The following is a 14,183-nucleotide window of genomic DNA, read 5'->3' as shown; positions in this document are numbered from 1 at the left end:
CCTATGGTTTTTGTAAGGAAAATGACATTAAAAAATAAAATCGGCACTACTAACCAGCATTTGAAGCACTTACCACATGCCCTGCCTGGCACTCGCAGAAATCACCTAGCTTTTTATTGTTTTGTTTTGTTTAACTTTCTTAATATTATGTTAAAATGTTTCAGTGATCTAAAACTATTTCTACAGAATTAGAAATTATTCAACAAAATGGTAAATGATCAGCTTTGTTAGGTTTTCAAAAACAAGCACCGATTCACTTTGGTGATAAAATTCTGCATCGGGAATACATGGAAACACCCATGGTTGTTTACATCACTCCACTTGTAACTGTAACTTGGATTTCAGGGCTAGCAAGGCTGGCACATAGCAGTTCTTCACAAAGACAGAATAATTTAACGTTGTCGAAAACAACCACCACCTGAGCGCAGAGGATCTGCCTTCTCGTCGATCACTCCAATAGGAAGAGCCATTCCTTATCATCTGTAAACCTAAACTCCTAATACACAGCATTCTCAACAAGCCACCTCAAATTATACACACGTTCTAGTTATCCACAGGTGCTGTCTTCAGGTTTTGCATTGAACACAGAGACTAGCACACCAGTCTCTCTCAGCACAAAGGACAAAAGGCAAAGCACTCTAAACCCAACAAACCAGCCCGTGAGGCCACAATACCAGGACAGAACCTAGAACCTTTGGATGCTAAGTTCGCTAGATGCAGCATGTCCTTAAATCACACCTATTCTGATATTGGCACTTAAAATATCATGTTGCTCTGGTATCAACTAAAATATTCAGTTGTTTCTGTACTAGATCCTCAGCTACCCCTGTGGTCCAGCTTTCTTTTTTGAGACCATTTTTATTTTTTGAGTGTTTATTGTTTGGGGCTTAAACATAGTAGTCAGTAGTCAAAGTGACTTATAAAATTTCTATATTTTGAATATATTGAGATTTTGTGGTGGTCAATTTTTATACATAACTTAGTCTGTGCCTATTTGAAAACTGTATGTAATTCTTAATGAGCCACACAGTTTCTTAGAAAACTATTAGTTCAATATTATTAATGGCATGATTTCTTTTCCCACTGTTTTTATTAGTATCCATCTCATAGTTTATGGGAAAGATGTATGCGCTAACTCAAAAATGGCTTAGGGAAAAAAAGATTGGCACTAAGAAACAATTCAGTATTATTAGCTATTTGTATCCAGTCATACTGAGACAAAAATCCCCTTTTACAACTGTATCCCTGTCAATTTCTTCTCCGGTCTCTAAAATTGCTTGCTTATGCATTGATTTTGTGCTATTGAATATATATCTACTGATATTAAAATTTCACAATCATCTTTTATCCTAAATCAATGCCTATTTATTAATAATGTTAACATAATTCTCACTTGTCTGACTCTACTATTGACACCTTACTTTCCTTCTGTTATAAGTTCAAATGTAAATAGAACTTTGTTCATTATTTTTTTAGATTATTTCTGTTTGATCATATCTATTTTTCCAAGCAAATATTATTTGATTTTATTTTTTAATCTATTCTAGAAATGAATACCGATTGACAGGATGATTTAGAGTAATAATGTCTATTGTGATTTTTATTTGTGATCTACGGTGTCATTCTATGTATACTATTTTTGCTTTTTTTGCTAATATTTTATATCATGCATTTTATGAATGAAAGTTAAACTTTCATATGACTCAGAATTTTATTTTTACCCTATTGTGAAAGTTAAAACAAATTCGGAAAATGAAAATAAACCAAAAAAGTTATTTTATTTTTTTAAATTTATAATCTCCTAGAAGTTTACTGGCTGTGGAAGCAGCTATTGGGGACATATATCAAATATCTTTACTGCAATCTGCTAGCTAGTTGGGAATAAAGGGCAAATAATCTGAATTTCCCATGAAAATGCTGGCAGATGCCTTAAAAGTATGAAAATTTCATGAAAATTTTATAACATGGCTAGCTCATAAAAAGTTGTTGCCACTTTCACCATTTTATGATAGTTTTCACAGAGATCTGGGGTGATCAACTCACTGACCCCCAATGGCACCTGAGTTCTTAGTATACAACAAAGATTATCTATGAGTTTGGACTTTTAAAGTCAGTTTTCCCATTAACAAAAAATAAAACGGCATAAATAAACTAGATAACTAAGCTAGAGTTTAACAGCCAACGTTTTCAAGTTTTTAAAACAATGGTCATTTCCTTCAGAATGTACCCACACAAAAAAAGCATGTGTTTCCAAACAGACCATTTAGAAACATGTGGAGTCATTAATAAATATGTACAACCATCATAAAAAGTGTTTTTGAAGTGAAGACAATAAGAAAAGACTGTGACCGTTAATGGTCACCATATCCTTTTCTATTCATTCCATGGAAATGGATTAACTATAGCCAGGACACGGGGACCCAAAAAGGGGACTACTTTTCTGGGCTAGCCTGCAGCTGGGTGTGATCGTGTGCAAGAGACATGTGTCAGCAGTGTCAAATGGAAATGTAAGCCATTTTATAAGTAAAATTACTCTGCCTCCCCTCTGGCTCTATATTGCAGCCTGGAACATGGAGACCAAGTTGCATTATGAAAATAAGGGCCACTGTAGAAGGCAGCTGAGAGTCTAGAAGACATCTTCACTCAGGATGGTCACCTCCAAGCGCTGGCAAGGTCACTCTCGCAGGGCAGGGTGCTGGAGCTGACTGGCCTGTGTGAGTCCTAACTCCACTGCTCATCGGCTGGGAAATCTTGAGGAAGTTCATTTCTGTGTCTTAGTTTCCTCATTTGTAAAATGGGGAAAATAAGATCGCATAGGGTTTTGTGACAATTAAGAGTCGACAAATGTGAAGCACTCAGAATAGTGCCTGGTACAGAGCAAATGCTAAAAAGTATCAGCCATTCTTGTCTATTTGAGAGAATAATCTTCTGTCTTGTTAAAAATGAACTATTCACCACGGTCATGCCACCCTGATTGTTCCGGATCTTGTCTGATTTTGGAAGCAAAGCAGAGTTAGTACTTGGATGGGAGACCACCTAGGAATATCAGGTGATGTAGGCATTTAAAAAAAAACAAAATGAACTAACCATTTATTTGTTTCTACCAGTCAAGACCAAATTTACTTTCAACAAAAACAATATGTCGACATCGATTGCAAGTATAATAAAATGTAGGTTTTTATTTTTTTCCTTTTATTTTTATTTAGTTTTTTTAGGTGAGGCAACTCTTGGTTGACCTCACAGATTGCAAGGACCTTGTCCGGTTACAACTCCTTTTTTTTTATTTTTTATTTTTTATACCTACAGCAAGCACCTGGTCTTCCTAGATGGTCTCCCATCCAAGTACTAACCAGGCCCAACCCTGCTTAGCTTCCGAGATCAGACGGGATCGGGCTCGTTCATGGTGGCGTGGCCATAGACCGATGCATTTCTAAAGCAATTGCATAGTCTTTCAAATTTCCTCAAAGATACCACAAAAAAAATATTGGGAGAAAAAAATGAAAATTAGCATGTGTAGTATGTATATATTTGTAATGCCATGCAGATAAACTATAACTTTATTGTGCTGCATTTTACTTCTCTGTTCATCCTAAGAGCCAAAGTTGTCAAAGCTTTCTCTAAATCACCCTTCCCTTATTTATTCTATGCATACACACGTATCTGTATACACATGTATTCACACGCATATATACGTATACATATATACATACATACATGTGATTGAGTTGTAGGTATTGTTACAGAATTGCTCTGCCTTTGACATTTAGAGTTTTGAAAAAAGAACTGAAATTATAGGTTGCGATAAAAAAACAAAACAAACAAAAAAAAACCACGTGATCAAAGGTGCTTTCCCCTAAGGAAAACTTTTGGTTCTATTCTCTTTAGATACAAAAGTAGTATTTCAAAATAAATTAACTGAAACTTCAATTACAAATTATTTGTTTTAAATTTATGGTAAATGTATTGGTTCTGTTTAACAAAAAGAACGATGAGCACTTATTGCATCTTTCTGGAACTGTTTACTTAAAAACCATTTCCATCCCTATTTTCCAGACTGAGAACTCTCGCAGGCATTTCATCTTTCTATTTGCCATGAGTGGGGATGAACCTGACACATAGGTAGTAAAAGAATGAACAAAGAAATGGAATTTAAAGGCATCTAGACCTTTCCATTATACTGGAAAGAAAATCAAGGCACTGAGACATAAACACGCTTGCCTGACAACCTGCGGTGTCAACGAACTTTGAGATAGAAACAAGTAAAGAGTTCAGGTCTTCTGTTTCTCAACCCCACAGGATCTGTTTAACTCCCACTATACGTCTCAAGTTTTAGGAGTGAGAGATTTTGTTTTTTTCTCTCCCTTTTTGTGAGTGGTGCTGACTGATGAATAAAAAACGGGTGAGGATACAAATCAAACTGCTGGTGATGAAAATAAATTAGTAGGAGGCATCCTGAATGTCCAGGAACTAATAACCATGCATGGCAGCAGGCGTATGTTTTTCCTGGCACACTCTGACTCTCAAAGTAAGCAAGCACAGAAGTTGGTATTTCATTACCTTAAGCATTTGTAGTGCGGCGTTTGTATATGTCAGTGGTGTATAGGGAAAAAGATTAAAAAGAAATTTCTTGTTATTACATATTTTGAAATGTTCGCTATTTCTACAGCATAGTTTATTTTTAGTTCCCTTTCTCAGTATGCATTTCTGACAATTTGGAGATAGAAAAATCTCTAACAGACATAAAATCTTTTTCACATAGATTATCTGACACAGACTGCCTACAATTGAATCTGGCTGTATTCCATAGCTGTGTGACTTCGGAAAGTGAAATAAATTGGGGGTCCTTTTTTTTTTTCATCTGTTGAAATTTAAAAAAAAAGAAAAACTATAATACCTATCTCATTAGGATGTTTTGAGCATTAAACAAGATAATATGTGTAAAGCATCTAGCTCAGGGCCTGACACTCTTAAATATTCTACCAGTTAGCTATTTCTGTAGAACAAATTACCTCAAAACTCAGTGGCTTAAAACAATAGCCATTTATTATTAATGTTTACAGGTCCATGTGATGGCAGATTGTTGGCTGACTTGGACTCAACTGATGACTCTGCTGATCTTGGGTAGGCTAATGAACGCATCTGAAGCTTGGATGGGCACTCTGCTCTAGCTTAGACTTGGGTGGGTTAGCTTACCTTCTCCTTCTCCCTCCAAGGACTACCAGACTATATGAATATAAAAGTCTGATTGGGACCTCTATTCCAAATTGTAGTTGACTGGTACAACTTCATTGAGGCAGCTCTGCTCAAATGTTCTTCATTTTTCTCCCAGTATTAACCCAGACTAGCTAACTCCATGTTCATCTCAAGAAAATGGTGGAAGCACAAGAGCAAGCAAATGTAACGTGAAAGCACTTTTTACAACTTTGCTTCATTTCTGCAAACACCTATTTGGCCAACGACACTCTCACATCAAGACGCGGTACACAAGATGGCAGGCTTGGTAAAAGCGAGGTTTGCTTACTTCCCTGACTGCATTAAAATGACAACCAAATTATAAAACAAACAACTTGGAGACCACTTGAAGTCTAGCTGATCATAACAAACACATCTGAGGATATAATAAAAAAGCCACATTGAGACCAGCAGAAGGGGCAGAGGCAGGAGCACCAGGAGGCAGAGACAATTGCAGAGGCCCCCCTAAAGAAGCGAGGGGGCTCCAGCCCCACGCAGGGGCTCCCCAGCCCAGGATTCCAGTCCCAGGAAGAGGAGTTCCCACAAAATCAAACTGTAAAAATCAGTGAGGAGTCCAGCCATCTGGATGAGATAGAAGGAATTTAAAAACCCAGATGTCTGCTTAAACGGCCCGCGCACAGACTCGCTCGCTCGCAGACACTCACCTTGGGCTCCAGCGAAGTGTCAGCAGCTCAGGAGGTGCAAGAGACATGTGGGGAAAGACCGAGTTGTGTGGGTCCAGGCGAGGGCTGGAGGGACAGCCACCAATGCTACTGTGTCGGGCCCCCTCCGGGCCGTCTGCAGACGGGCGCCATCTTGCCTGGGTGAGCCCTCCCCCCACGCGGCCAATTCTGAAGCCTCATTGGCCAGCGAGATCGGCCCACCCCACCCAACCCACAAACTACCCATCGCCCCATTACCGGGAAGCCAGCCCCACCTGTGCCTTCCGGGAGTGGCACATTTATGGGCAGACTGCAGCCCTCAGCTCACGCCATCCACGCTCAGCCTGCACATTTCAGGGGAGATTTTTGGTGGCGGGCCACTGGTGCCAGCCTGAACTGCAGTATCTCTTGGGCAGTGATACTGAACTGCAGTATCACTGGAGTCAACAGGCCTGAGGCGGACAGCATCTGGCCTCGCTGGGATGTGCCTTTTGCAGGTACCTGCAGACTCAGCACTATCAGCAATCTGCATTGACCTGAGGGAATCCGCTCGCTCCACGCCCTGTCTCTCTGAGACCCTGCACCACAGAATTCACAAACTGCCCTCGGCAGGCCCCTGGCCAGGCAGCCAGTCCCACCCTGTGCTTTCTCTGGGCCACAAATTCGACAGCAAACAACAGCCCTTACCTTGCGTGGCCCGGGCATCCCAGAAGAGACCTTTGGTGGCAGGCCGCAAGCCCTGCCCCACGCCACAGTATTTCATGAACAGATCTCGGGTGTCTGTGGGTCCACGACGGGTACAGTTTTCATCTTCATTTGTCTCAAGGTATCTTTTGATTTCTTCCTTGATATCATTGTTAAACCAAACATTGTTTAGTAACATGTTATTTAGCCTCCATGTGTTTATATGTTTTTCAGTCTTTTACTTGTAATTGATTTCTAGTTTCATATCATTGTATTTGGAGATGCTCGATATGATTTCAACCTTATTGAGACTTGTTTTATGGCCTAACATGTGGTCTATCCTGGAAAATGTTCCATGTGTACTCAAGAATGTAAATTCTGCTACTTTGGGGTGAAAAGCTCTGGAAATATCAATGAAATCCACCTGGTCTAGTATATCAGTTAAGACCGCTGTTTCCTTGTTGATTTTCTGCCTGGAAGATGTGTTCACTGGTGTCAATGGAGTGTTAAAGTCTCCTACAGTGAGTGTATTACTGATGATCTCTCCCATTATGTCGGTCAATAATTGCTTTATAGATGTAGGTGCTCCTGTACTGAGTATATATATTTTCACTATGGCTATGTCCTCTTGTATTGATCCCTTTATGATTTTGGAATGCCCTTCTTTGTCTCTTATTATAATCTTTGTTTCGAAGTGCATTTTGTCTGATATAAGTATGATCACCCAGCTTTCTTTTATTTCCATTTGTGTGAAATGTTCTTTTCTATCCCTTTTACTTTCAGTCTGTGTGTGTCATTTGATCTGTAGTGGGTCTCTTGTAGCCCGCATATATATGGGTCCAGTTCCTAATAGGCCACAAACAAGTTCCAGTCCATAGTCCTGGGGTTGAGGACCCCGGAATAGGGAATATAGTCAATATGATTGTAATGGCTGTGTGCAGTGCCAGAATGGTGCTAGAGTAATTACGGGGATCACTTCATAAATTATATAAATGTCTAACCTTTGTATAGTATACTTGAAACTAATATAAAATAATAATAATAATAATAATATATCACATTGAAGTATCAAAAAAAAAAAAAAAAGACTAAGAGCAGAAATGTATTTCTCCAAACCACTTCCCTTGACATGAATGTACTGCAAAGTTAAAAGAGCAAAGGGCGTGGATATGAGGCATGGTGACAAATTGGTGTCAATAACAAATCGATTACCCTCAGCTGTACAATACTGAGTAATATTAGCTCTATCATTTACTTCCCAAATCTTTGCACATGAAATGCCTTATTTCTTCCTACGCTATTAAATGGCACAGGGTCCTTGTTCTAAGTATTTCTAATATGAGTAGCCTGAAGCTTGGTGAGTAGTAAAGACAGTACTCAACAGCTCTGAGAAGCTATGCCATTCCTACCCGTCATAAAGGGGGCCCATAGTGTACCTCCCAATACTTTACATTCAAGTGCCTTCCTTTTAGCTCATTCTCCTTTCAAGTGCGATGCTTGGCACTGCTTTCCTGACTGTAGCCTCGAGCACACGCAACTTCTTTAGCCTTTTGTCTCCCTCACTGTTTCTTGGGTTCAGTAATTTCTATTGTTCCGCCTTTAAGTTCACTGCATATTCTTTTTTATTGTTGTTGTACTTTTCAACTATAGAATTTTCATTCACTTATTTACATAGGTTCATGTTCTGTTCAGATTCTTTGATTCATTCATTAAGGCCATTCTTTAATTTTTTGAGCATATTTTTTCTTTCTTTTTTTAATGTATTCATAATACATACTTTGAAATCTTTGTCAGATATAACATATGAACACAATTAGTGACTTTTCTATTAATGTTTTTTTTTTTCCTGAGTATGAATCACATTTTACTATCACTATATACCTTCTAACTTTTTAAAACTGGATAGTTCAGATAGTATTGTGTCATTACTTTTCATTCTGCTACATTCTGATTATTGTTATTTTTATTAATTTTTTTGATCTAGTAAGTAATTAACTTGCTTAAACCCGAACTCTTCCATGATATGTGGCAGCTGAAATCTCTGTATAATCTTTGTACGACTTCAAACTGACAGCATTTTAGCCCAATCTCCTTGGATCGCCCTCTGCCCCGCCTTTATGTTTAAAATCTGGCCATCAGGGAAGATTTGGGCAGTGCTTCTCCTCAGAGTGTTGGATGTATCCTCTCTCCGTTCCTTTGATTCTGGAAATTCTTCTTCTAATTGCTCCACTTGACTCTGTCGCTGTCCTTTGATTTCTTCAGCCAGTAAGTCTTCAGCCTTTGCCATGGGAGCTATTTTTTTGGAAAATGCATTCACTGGAAAAAATCAGCACGTTCATGGATCTCACCTGGTGCGTCTCTGTCTTCTAGGAATAGTTTCTCTTCGGTCTCTGCTTGCATTCTCATGGAGTCCTCCCAGTCTAACTACTAGCACACATGATCAGCCAGGAATCTGCACATAGTATATAGTCAGATATTGGGCCCAGTTCTCTTTCAGAATTAAATTCTGTGTTTTGACACCTTAAGCTAATGAGGTTGTGAGTTTCTGTTGCCTACTTATCCTGGGGCACATCCTACAGCAACAAAGTCACACACTTGCAGTCATTACCATTTTCTGTTGGAGTTATTTGCCTGTCTGTCTGTTAGTTTGTCTTTAAGAATAAACTGTCCTTTGGCTTCTGTCTGATTTTGAATATTTTCTGGTACCTTTAAGAAGTTGTCTTTTATATCATGTCTAGTCTTTATATAAGTGCTCTGCTGGGGGATTCCTATCAGCCCTTCACTTGACTTCCACACCGTAAGTTTTCTGCCTTGTAGGACAATGCAGCAATGCTGGCTCATTCCACTAGGGTGTTTTGGAAGAATATAAAAGTAGGACTTGAAGTCTACGGCCATGCTACCCTGAACAAGCCCGATCCCGTCTGAGCTCAGAAGCTAAGCAGGGTCAGGCCTGGATAGTACTTGGATGAGAGACCACCTAGGAAGACCAGGTACTGTAGCCTTAAAAAATAAAAAAAAAATAAAAAAATAAGAGATTGTAAGCTGACAAGGTCCTCGCAGTCTGTGAGGTCAACCAAGGGTTGCCTCGCCTAAAAAAAAAAAAAAGAAGCAAAACTTGAAGAGAAGAGCATTGGGCCATATGCTAAAGCTATTAGTCAATCGAGGCAAGTGCCCAGGAGGTTGGTAGATGAAAACCAAGCTGTTGAATGGCAAAACCTCTAAGAAGCTGACATTTTAAAAAGAAGTCCAGGGAACAATGCTGAGCAACAACTCTAGAAATCAGGAACATAAATCAACCTTCAAATCATGAGGAAGAATAAACATCCTTAGGGCCTGCAGCTTAAATGGTGTTTGCATAATTGAATTCAGCGAAATGCAGGAAATATATAAAACATTAAAGGAAGAGAATGAGAACATAGTAGACTCGCTAACCATAAGAACGGTCGGAGATAGTATAAGAACAGCACTTAGCAATGAGATCTGGCATCCGAAGCCCCCCACCACAATATCCAGACTCTGTCACTTAATAGAGGTGTAACTGTGAACGAGTTATTAAACTTGCCGATACTCATTTATGAGCACATAGGGGGAACTCAATAATCAGTAGTTGCCATTATATTGTGAAGCAAGAACGCAGAAGGCAGAGGGCAAAATGGTAGGTAGAGAGAAGAAAAAAGGGAATGTGTGAACGGGAAGGAAGCTCTGACTATTCTAAGGATTCAGGAATTAGAAAGAGCGGGTGTCTGCAATTGTAAGATTTGTAGCAGTGTGAAAATAAAGAGGTGAGAAGTGAACCGGGTTTAATGCTGACAGATATTTATAAAGGAATTATATAAAAGTTGTAGAGGATGGCCAGGCCTCGTGGGAATTTCATGAGTACGCTGTGGCCACGGTCTTTCACCCCCTCTTCCTTTTCCCAAGTTCTCAGAGAAGCTAAGCTAGTTGAAATCACACCACCCAAAGAGGACACAGGAGAAAACAAAATGATTCGTGTTGACTCTTAGGGCTTCTCTCCTCATTCCTCCAGCTCGCATTAGGGCCAGTGCTTCTGTTTATGGAGTTATCAGCTTGAGGGAACCAGACAGGACCAGAGTGTCACCTGAGGAACAAAAATAAGAGATTGCACATCAGTGTTAGTGAGGACTAACCAGCATCTTGAATCCTGGGGGAAAAAATAGGAGGGTCCCTGGGATTTCCATACTGTCTATCCCAGATCTTCAAGGGAGGAGGAAAGAAGGTATATGGAGATTCAGAAGCTCAGAGATAACCAAACGGGGGTTTATTTTGGACTGAGCAGATTGCTATAGGAAATCAGAATATTACAGGATACTAAAATACCCTTGTAGCTTAGTATTCCAGAACATGTACGTGTAGAGAACAAGGACAGTAGTCTTTATGTAGTGTAGGGATCTATAGGTCTAAAACTGGCCTTTAGTTAGGAAGAAGACTATATGGTGTGATGGCTAAAAGCATAGACATTGGAGCCAAGTGTCCTGAGTTTCAGTCTTGACTTTGTTATTTCATAATTACTTTAACTTGCTTAATTTACTTAAACTCTGTATGCTTCAGTGTCTTCATCCATAAAATGTCAGTGAAGGTGACTATTATGCAAAGTTTTTGTGAGGATTGAGTATATGAACATATATAAATGCACAGAATGTCAAAAGGTATATTATATAATACGTAGTAATAATTTGCTGCTTTTAATTTTAAAAATCTACTGCGAATTAGTTATAAAATCTAATTAATTCCATATGTAAGGATTACCAGAATAAGCATCAGACAGCCCTGGATTTGAGCGTTAGCCCTTCCACATGCCATCTCTATGGTACAGGGTATTTCACATCCTCTCTGTAGACCTGCTCCTCTATCCACGAGATGGATAACTTCCTGTTCCACTTAACTCATGACGGTCCAATCACATAATGGGCTTGAAAGATCTTTGTAAACTGCAAAGTGTTAGAAAAAAATAGAGCTGTATTGATAGAAAATTTCTTTAACTTGAAAAATGAATCTCCGTTTTTCCACAAAAATTGACTATCTGGGGACACACCACATTTTCCTCTCAACCAAAGGGCTGCTTATAGAGTCACTCTATTATTCAAAATACTGGCTCTGCTTTTCCATGCTAATTTCAAGATGCCACACAGGAGTTGCCTGCCTTTCACTACTGGGTAATGTGACTCCCTAAAATAAGTAATATCAGATCTGATGTTTTAACTGGAGATTTGAGAACAGGGAACAGTTTACAGTGACACAAAATTTACCAAAATAGAGAGCAAAATGAATTCACAGAAATTCAGTAAAAACATTTTTTGCCCTAACAGATGACCACATCCTGGTACAGAAGTGCATTCCTAATATTTGGGCAGCAGGGGTCTTTTTACAAAAACGTCGGAGTGTTTCTTGAAAATCCCTGTATGCGGTAGATGCAGTACAGGCATAAAACTGAACTTGGCCTTGCACAAGTGTTCTTAGTGGGTTCTTAAGAGTCAGTTCTTTATAAAGTCCTCAAATTCCCACAACATTTTAGAGCAAAGATATGTAAGTAGAAAAAATGCTTTTCTGTTTTCTTAAAAATTCTAAGCAAATCTTGTGGTTATGAAACCACACAGTAATAAGCAAACGGAGCCTTTTCCACAGGAAATCCAACACAGTGTTTAATTGATACTACCTTAGGTTATGCTTCTCCAGAGCAGCATTCACACATTTCCACCAGTTCCTTTTGTGGAAGTCGTATGTGTTGTTGGGATTGTTGTCTGTATCTGTTAGGCACGGCTTCAGCTGCAAATAATATCTAACTAGAAATAGCCTAAAATCATTTCTTGTTCTCCAATACCAAGAAGTCTGGAAACAGATCATTCCTGTTGGTGTTGGTTTAGTAGCAAATGATATTAGGGCTCAGGCTTAGCATGTCTGAGGTTAACGTGACTTCATGATTACCCAATGGCTGCCACCGCTACAAGTATTGCATGCTTGTACAAGTATATTAGAGAGGCAGGGCTGTGAATGGGCGAGCAGGGGTGAGCAGATCATGGGCAGGGCATTTACCTTCCCAAAGCTTCCAGCTGCATCTCTACTCCGCCCCTCTCCTCAGCCCATGATTGAATTTTTTCTCATCATTTGACATATGATATTTTGGTACAGTGTGCTATAATCAGTTTTTTTTAGAACTACTTTGGCACGAATCCACAGAAATAAATTTGATTGACTCACTCAACTCAATACAGTCGCAAGCCCATGTGAACAGCAAAGGGCTCATAGATTAATGGAGTAGAAGAATAAAAGCGCTCACAAATTATGAAAATAGTTGGCCAAATCTCATTAATTCTTTCACCAACGAAACATGGCTAACCATAGACATTTTCCCAAGCCTTTCATATTTGAAACCTGCATCATTTTCTCCACAACTATAACACAGTTGTGCCACACTTGTCACCTTCTACCTACATGTCAATTTGTCAGTATTTCCAGCTGGTTTTGTAGCATTTTGAAGACGAGAACTGTCATTCGCTTCCACATCCCCAGAGCTTAGCCCGGAGCCTAACACACCCATGTTTATAAATGCTAACAGAATCACTGAATTATTACTTAAAAACTAAATAATCCCATCGTTAGTCACAATGAACAAATGCAACCATTGAGCGCATGATCTAAAATTCTTTTTAGTTTTTGAGAATATTTTGATTTTTTTCTCTTTCTTATGGATTTTCAATACATATCAATAAACTCTACTGAACATCTTCTCTGCACTAGGACCTATGTTTGTAACTGCTCCCCGAACCCCTTTTTCTGTTAGTGAAGACTCTTCAAATCCCCAGAGATAAGACATTTGACTATCAGAAACAAAGATTTTTATCTAATTTTACTATCCCAGTTTGAGTTGGCCTTGGAAAGACCAATTTTTACAAAGACGTAGGAGCCACAATATTAATGATTTTCCCAGTGTTCTTCAAATTCTGCTCACCCCCATCTCCTGATAATTCACATTTCTCCAAATGTGAACACCAAAAACAGTAGTTCTTGTTTTTCGTCTTGTTTTTCCCTCACATACCAAGTTCTCAGACACCACTCTTAACCGTTTAAAATTAGCATTGAGACCTCAGATTTGAAATTTTTTAAAATTTGATGATTGGAGACTTCTGAGTGCCTCCCTGAAAGAAAATACTATACAAAAAAAAAATATATTAAAAATAATAAAACAACTCTGAAGCAACTGCATGAGACTGCACACCATGATCTCTAAGGAAAAGGTTTTCCCAGCAAGAAAAGATTCCTGAGGTGCTATCTGCTCTCCCCTCGGCCACCAGGCCTCCCAGGTCCCTGTACCTGTGCTGTCTGATATGGTGGCCACTAATCACACATGGCTGTGGAGAACTAAAAATGTGGCTCTGAATTGAGATGTGCTAGGAGTAAAATACACACCAGATTTTGAAGACTTAGTTTAATAAAAAATAAAAGAATGCAAATTATCTCATTCTTAATTTTTCAAACTGATTACATGTTAAAGTGATGGTATGTCGGATATATGGGTTTCATTGCTGATTCTATTCTCTGTTCTCTTTTACAAAAAAATAAAAAGGTCTTGAAAGTATTGCCTATTTT

At 38.9% G+C, this 14,183-nt stretch overlaps 2 pseudogenes; one reads left to right on the top strand and one right to left on the bottom strand.

Moving 5' to 3' along the window:
• Positions 1-3,297: 3,297 nt before the first annotated feature.
• On the bottom strand, positions 3,298-3,420 carry LOC112485549 (annotated as a pseudogene).
• A 6,041-nt stretch (positions 3,421-9,461) lies between these two features.
• Positions 9,462-9,580, top strand: LOC112485531 (annotated as a pseudogene).
• The last annotated feature ends 4,603 nt before the right edge of the window (positions 9,581-14,183 follow it).

The sequence above is a fragment of the Pteropus alecto genome, unplaced genomic scaffold, assembly GCF_000325575.1.
Source record: "Pteropus alecto unplaced genomic scaffold, ASM32557v1 scaffold5, whole genome shotgun sequence".
NCBI lineage: Eukaryota > Metazoa > Chordata > Mammalia > Chiroptera > Pteropodidae > Pteropus > Pteropus alecto.
This window is presented reverse-complemented; position numbering and strand designations above follow the sequence as displayed.